At 36.5% G+C, this 7,500-nt stretch overlaps 1 protein-coding gene across 1 annotated transcript in view; it reads right to left on the bottom strand.

The window, feature by feature from the left end:
- LOC125028171 (phosphatidylserine decarboxylase proenzyme, mitochondrial-like) overlaps positions 1-7,500 on the bottom strand; it is a 25,432-nt gene that overhangs the window by 17,330 nt on the left and 602 nt on the right. The window lies entirely within an intron of this gene.

The raw sequence follows: 7,500 nt of genomic DNA, 5'->3' as shown, positions 1-7,500 counted from the left end.
CGAAAGAGAAAAGAAGGAGGGATAGGAGACGAGAAGAGAAGAGGGAGAGAGAGAGGGAGTCAGGATGAACGTGTTTAAGCATCGCCTCTACTAGGAAACGTCAGCTGATCGTAATCCTTTCGGTGCACGTGGCTCTTGGCCTGCTTGGGGGTGGGGTGGGGGTAGGACTAATAAGGGGGGGGGGGCGTCATCGTGTGTTACTGAGTGTGCTTGTTTACGTGTGTGTGTTGAGGCGAAGGTAATGTGTCTTTACACGTGTTTGCATTGTTCAAGCGTTCGATTCTGTGCGTTTGTTTGACTGTGTGCTTTGTGTGCGCGTGCTTATATAATTATGTGAACTTTGTTTATGTACGTATCCCGACGCAAATTAATCACGTTTTAGACATGTGTTTGGGTACGTAATTGAGAACAAAATACGAATGACTGAGTATCCACTCGTCGGCTTATAGGACGTCATACGGTGTCGCATGAATCAAAGGAGGAAGAAGACAAAGACGCTAAATCAGCATATTTCGTTCCCACGCAAAATAATTAGAGAAGAAAGATGAACTGCAAAGGTAAACCCGACGCATGGAGGTTCGAAGTACTTTGTTATTACTCGTGTGTTATAAGAATATAAATGATCGAATTGTTTATCACAGTATCCTATCCTATTTTTTTTTTTTCGAATAAATAAACACTTTAGAGTACATACTGTAAACCTAATATGACTTCCGGATATATGTTTACGATTAAATCCTACGTGAGTATCGAGTTCAACCACAACAAAGAAATTACGATGCATACTATACATTATTAGTTAAAGACAACAAAGTATGGCAACAGGACTTTTTATCTGAGAGAAAGAAAATGAAAAAAAAAATAAAATAGCATGAACAGGTAAATACAAACTAAAAAAGATTCCCTGTATATCCCCGACGCCAGAACTTACTCCGAGGTCATAATGAGCCTGATTACCTTGATGAAAAGGAGTTCGGCCGTGACCTGAGAGAGCTTGAGGATTGAGGACAGAGCCATCAGAATTAATTAGAGCCAGAGGAAACAGGCGGGCGGGGATGGCACCCTCCTCGCCCGGGCCAGAGAGGGACCAGGGGAGGGCAGAGGGCAGGATGCATAGCCTAGCGCAAGGGCCGGATTCCGCCACAGTGTTCAGCGTGCCTGTGGGTCTCCTATGGGAGGGAGGTAAAGAATCTGACGTGTTGTAAAAGGGAGAGAAAAACGGAGATGAAATGTGCCCCTGTGTGTGTGTGTGTGTGTGTGTGTGTGTGTGTGTGTGTGTGCGTGTGTGTGTGTGTGTGTGTGTGTGTGTGTGTGTGTGTGTGTGTGTGTGTGTGTGTGTGTGTGTGCATTTGTGTCCATATACGTGTACATGTGCGTGTATGCGTGTACACGTGCGTGTGTGTGTCCGAGTGCGTATCAACGAAGCAAAATCATACCGCAGTATTTATCATCGCCATGCTATACCTACTTGATACGCATTAGACAATCATCCATATATTCAGTGAACCTAAATAGAAACAAACCATAAAAACCACAATAAAAATAAATAATTAATTAACCCAGTCCTTACACCAACCATAGACCGTGACGACTCCCAAAGCAACGCAGTAAAATTCACACTCGACATCAATCATGAACCAGACCTACAACAGACGCGTTAAAAGTTCATGCAAGTCGGCAGCTCAAGTAGTATTGATTCAAGATTAATGCAGGACCCGAGGAATTTTTTATCCAATAACGGTGTCAGCGGCTTTAACAGGACAGACAGCTCACCGAGGTTATTGTGATCCAGTGAACGCACTTGAAACCTTTGAGCCCGAGATGACGAACACTAGAACGGTGACGAGGCGCTACTTACTGACTAAGAAACGCATATACTTTATTATCAAATATTTTATTTTTTGATTTCTGTTTTGTTTATTCTTTTATTTTTTAGCTATCATTATCAATTATCCTTATTATGATTCTGATAGTTGTCACTTTCATTTTTAGCATTGTTATAATTACTATCAATGTGGGAATATTTCATGCATCGTAGAGCATAAATGAAAAATAAAAATCATCCCTGTCTGACTGGCTGAAAATCACTTGAAATTACAGACAAGTATTACTGTTAGTTTATCAAGTCGTATGAAATGAGAGAGAGAGTAAGAAAAAAAGAAAGAGAGAGAAAGAGATGGAGAAAGAGAGTGTGAAAGAGAAAGAGAAAGAGAGAGAGAGAGAGTGAAAGAGAGAGAGAGAGAGAGAGAGAGAGAGAGAGAGAGAGAGAGAGAGAGAGAGAGAGAGAGAGTGTGAAAGAGAAAGAGAAAGAGAGAGAGAGAGAGTGAAAGAGAGAGAGAGAGAGAGAGAGAGAGAGAGAGAGAGAGAGAGAGAGAGAGAGAGAGAGAGAGAGAGAGAGAGAGAGAGTGAAAGAGAGAGAGAGAGAGAGAGAGAGAGAGAGAGAGAGAGAGAGAGAGAGAGAGAGAGAGAGAGAGAGTGTGAAAGAGAAAGAGAAAGAGAGAGAGAGAGAGTGAAAGAGAGAGAGAGAGAGAGAGAGAGAGAGAGAGAGAGAGAGAGAGAGAGAGAGAGAGAGAGAGAGAGAGTGAAAGATAGATAGAGAGAGAGAGAGAGAGAGAGAGAGAGAGAGAGAGAGAGAGAGAGAGAGAGAGAGAGAGAGAGAGAGTGTGAAAGAGAAAGAGGAGGACTAATTGTATGTATCTGTTTGTGCTAGGTGTTGTGTGTGTGTGTGTGTGTGTGTGTGTGTGTGTGTGTGTGTGTGTGTGTGTGTGTGTGTGTGTGTGTGTGTGTGTTTATTAGTATACATATTAGTGTGCATGAAGCAAGAACGTAAACACCCATAGAGCTACCGACTCCAACGCATCGGCAGCATCGTCAGCAAGAGGGATTAATCACAATGAATTCCGGTGATCAGTGACGTCGGCGAGGGCCCCGCTTGTTGCAGGTGGCACACGTGTTATATGAAGAGTGAGATGAACATCGTGAACGCTTGTGAGATGAACAGCGTGAACACTTGGAGGGTGAATGCCATCACTAGCTCTGACATTGCTGGGGTTCTGGCCATCCCAAACACATCGTTCCAAATTAATCTACTGGAGGTGACTTGAAATAAGCGTGTTATTTTACGTCACGAAACGAATTTGGAAGTTATGAAAGATGAAAAAAAGGGAGATGTTCGTGGTAAGTTTCAAGTGAAGGGTATTAAGTGTGGATGACTTGCTTCGTGCTCATCTCCTCACATGGCTCAAGGTGTAAATACCAGCATAATCACTCACCCGGAGATCCTTAAGCCAAAAAAAAAGAAAGTTTAACAAGGGAGTTACTACAATGAATTTAAATATCGAAGGGTACGTACGGTATGTTTATATCACGTGGGATACCTCTATACCATATAAAAGTAAAAGTTTGTCTTCCAAATAACAAAGACATTTTGAAACGCTGCAGACAAAGGAACGGCCCTTGTGTCTTAAGCGAAAGAGAATGTCAGATGCACGTCTTTCAATTCAGAACAGTGACTTATGGCTTTATAAAACACGGCAGCCATTTCCCTGAATAACCTAAAAGATGCCGCAAAGAATGAGATTCATATCGATCCTTAAACAAAGAAAAAGCAATAACACCCGCATAGTTTCGAGCTGAGTCGAACCGTCATTGGCAATTGATCAAAGGTTCGAAGTAGAGACCTGTCAATGGGTAAGCTTGTTAAATCATCTTACAACGTTATCTTGTACTTATTTTATGCTTCCCTTGATCCAAAATGTCAATTACGCATTCACAATGTTTTCCGAGAGCTAAATATGCGTCTATTCAGTAGAATATCCTTGAGCCAAATCAGTTAAACTTAAGGAACATGTGTACTACGATATGCACCTGGTATATATTTTTTTATTAAGTAGATAGAGGCACATCAGATTTATTCAATTTTACTCACTCGTGGGATTACGCTCATGATGTCCCATTATGCAAAAGGAGGCCAAGTGCATGTCAATATCTGGGCCGATGGATGAAGTCATGCACAGATAGGTGAAATATGAGGACTATCTATCCGCTTTAATACGTGTAAAAAGGGCCGTGCATTACAAAATTACGTCCGAGTGGCTGCAGCTATCCACACATTTTCGCGAATGGCGCGCAGTTCACCTTTACCCGGCGCAACTGGTTGATCTGAAAGGTCGTGTGAAGACTTGATTATCTGTCTATCAGCAGCTATAGACATCTAATCATATGGAGACCTTTTCAAAATATCTATAGCAATCGAGATTATATAGTCTCATACTTAAAATGCATAGCAGAAGAGAGCTCGATGGGGTTTGTTCACGTCCGTTACGGATAATTGATTGAAACAGTGGTATAATTACATATGCATTTCCTTAATAATTAGGGTTGGTGAAACTAGTATCATTACCTCTCTCTCTGTCCCTGTGCTTATTTCAAGGCGCATGTCTATATGTATATATGAGTACGTGTAAGAATGTGTGCGTTCGAATCTATATATTCTAAGTATTAAGCATAAAATCCAGACAGTGTTGCGAAAGTCAGTCCATGACGTCATCACCCTCTATATAAGGTCATGGCGGTTGCTATGGGCTTATCGCCTACTCGGAATCCTGTTTTTTTTTTTTTTTTTTTTTTTAACGGAAACCTTCCAATAATATAACGTTTAATACATTCAAATCTCATCCACTGGATTGGATATCATAATTTTTTTTGCACTATAGAGACTAAACCCCGCTATTTCCATACGAGTTCCGTACATTCACGCGAATATGTTAAAAACGCGATTCCATAAAAAAGAAAAAAAAAAAATTTGAGTGATCATTTTTTTTCTCTTCTCGTCTCTTCTCTATATCATATCTTTTCTATCTTAGAGACTATAATCTCCTCTCTCTCCTCCCTTCTATGTTTCACCTTCTCTCGTCTCTTCCCCTTCCTACTTCTCTTCTCTCATTCCTTCTTTATCATCTCTTTTCTCTCGACCTTTCCACTTTATCTCTCCCCTTCACCCTCTTCATTCCATCATTCTTCTTCTCTTTCCCAGCGAGCCAATCAACCGAATCCTTATCCATTCAATGCATACCTTTGCCATGTGCAGAAAGTTCATTGTTTCGTCTATTGGATTACTTGTTGCTGCTTCTCTCGGTTAGTTTGGCCTTGTTGTTGTTGTTTTGGGTATCACTTTTGCCGGGGTTGTTGTTATTTACACCTTCAGATTCCGGAATATTTGTTGCTTGCGGTTAAGATGGTGGTATATTAATAACGCACTGTTATTATTACTGCGATTAATATTATCATATATCTAGCTCGATCATTACTATCATTATATCACTAACACTTTTATTATTATTTTGATATCACCGCCTGTGTTACTACTGTCATTATACTAATATTATAGCCAGTAATTGTAATTATTTTAGGACTATCACTATTATTCTTGCCATCATTGTTATTATGATTATTATTATCTTTACCATTAAGACGAGTTTAAGGACCACTGCATAATTCTTTATTTTAAACTTTTTTCACATCATCAATATTTTTACCACTATATCTGTTCCCTTCTTCAACAATAATGCTATACATGAAATCAATTACAATGAAAGGCTATTGGTGTCTATTCGACAGACTGGAAAAAAACAGCACTCCATTTATTAATAACACGAACAGCTATAATTCATAACTAAATTAGATAAATAATGTAAACAATGATTCAATAATAGTTATAAAAGTAATTTCGACTAATTATTATTCAGTAATACTAAAAATAAAACTTGTAGTAGTAGTAACAGCAACAACAATAAAAATAATAATAATAATAATAATAATAATAATAATAATAATAATAATAATAATAATAATAATATATTATTATAATGATAATGATAATAATTATAATGATAATAATAATAATAATAATAATAATAATAATAATAATAATAACAAAACTACAAATAATTATAATGAAATAACAATAATAATAATAATAATGATAATAATAATAACAATTGATAATTATAATGCAATACGATGATAATAACAACGATCATGATGGTGATGAAGATGATAATAAAATTGATTACTACTATGATGATGTGGATGACGATGATGATAATAATGATGATGATGGCGATAATGGTGATGGTATGGTGGTGATGATGATGGTGGTGATGGTGATGGCGATGGCGATGATGATGATATCGATAATATCAATAACAATTATATTAATAATGATAATAATAATAATAATAATGATAATGATAATAATAATAATGATAACAATAATAATAATAATAATAATAATAATAATAATAATAATTAATAACTAATAATAATTTAATAATAATGGCCGTAATGGTGATGCTGAAAAGATAATAATAATAATAGCATAATAATCACTTACTGCCACTTATAACAAGCACATTTTCCTTAACGGTTATCATAGGCCTCGTTATATCATAAGATGAGATCGATAAGTGATAAATAATTAACGAATAAATCTGGCGCTTGGATATTGCATTTACTAATTATTTTATTATCATTATTATTATTATTATTATTATCATTATCATTATCATTATTATTATCATTATTATTACTATTACTATTATACACCTATATCAATGCGGTATTGCATTATTCCATATTTCACTATTATTATTATTATTATTACTCTTATTATTATTATTATTATTATTATTACTATTGCTAATTATTTACTAATTATTAATAATATTGAGTACGAACATGCCTTAGGAGAGTGGTTCGTTAACTAGCATTATCGACTAAAAGTGTTTTATATATCACCATGATCCCAGGCCCATTCCTCTTCAGATTTGTGAAGTTTAAGGAGAGAAAAATAATGATTAAATTCGAATATATTTTATATTTTATATATCTTTTCCAAATATGTAAAGACTTGAGGGAAAAAAAAAAAAAAAAAAAAAAAAAAAAACATTTTTCATTTTATTACAGAAAAAAAGGAATGAAGATATTATTTATTTGAATAATTCATAGATAATAGACATCATCGCTGCAATATCAATGGGAAACGTGGTACTTTATTAAAATATCAGAACTTTTACTTCTAAAAAGTTTCTCGTTAACCCCTAGAAATGGCAACATTACAGTCAGTTTGAGAACCACTGCCTGAAAACATTTCCTGTCTGCCTATCACTAATTGATAAAGATTCCACAGGTTTCCACTTCCCGGAATAGACTTCACAGATTGGAACACACACTGTATGTACACCGTGGAACTTCGATTAAATCCATTACATTTTCTGTCAAAAATAGTCCAAGTTTTATTATGAATTGTGCCCCTTTACCTTACACACTCACACAGTTATAGAACATATTCCACATAAATACTTTTAACCAAGACTGTCCTCAAAACAGAGCAAAGCATACATTAGCAGTGCCCCTTTAACTCGCTCACACACAAACAAAGAATACAATCACAAAACTCCTTTCCCCCTCACCGTACAAAGTGAAGGGAGAGGGGAAGGG

The sequence above is a fragment of the Penaeus chinensis genome, chromosome 8, assembly GCF_019202785.1.
Source record: "Penaeus chinensis breed Huanghai No. 1 chromosome 8, ASM1920278v2, whole genome shotgun sequence".
Classification (NCBI taxonomy): domain Eukaryota; kingdom Metazoa; phylum Arthropoda; class Malacostraca; order Decapoda; family Penaeidae; genus Penaeus; species Penaeus chinensis.
Note: the sequence above shows the minus strand (reverse complement) of the source record. Positions and strands in the feature narration are given on the sequence as shown.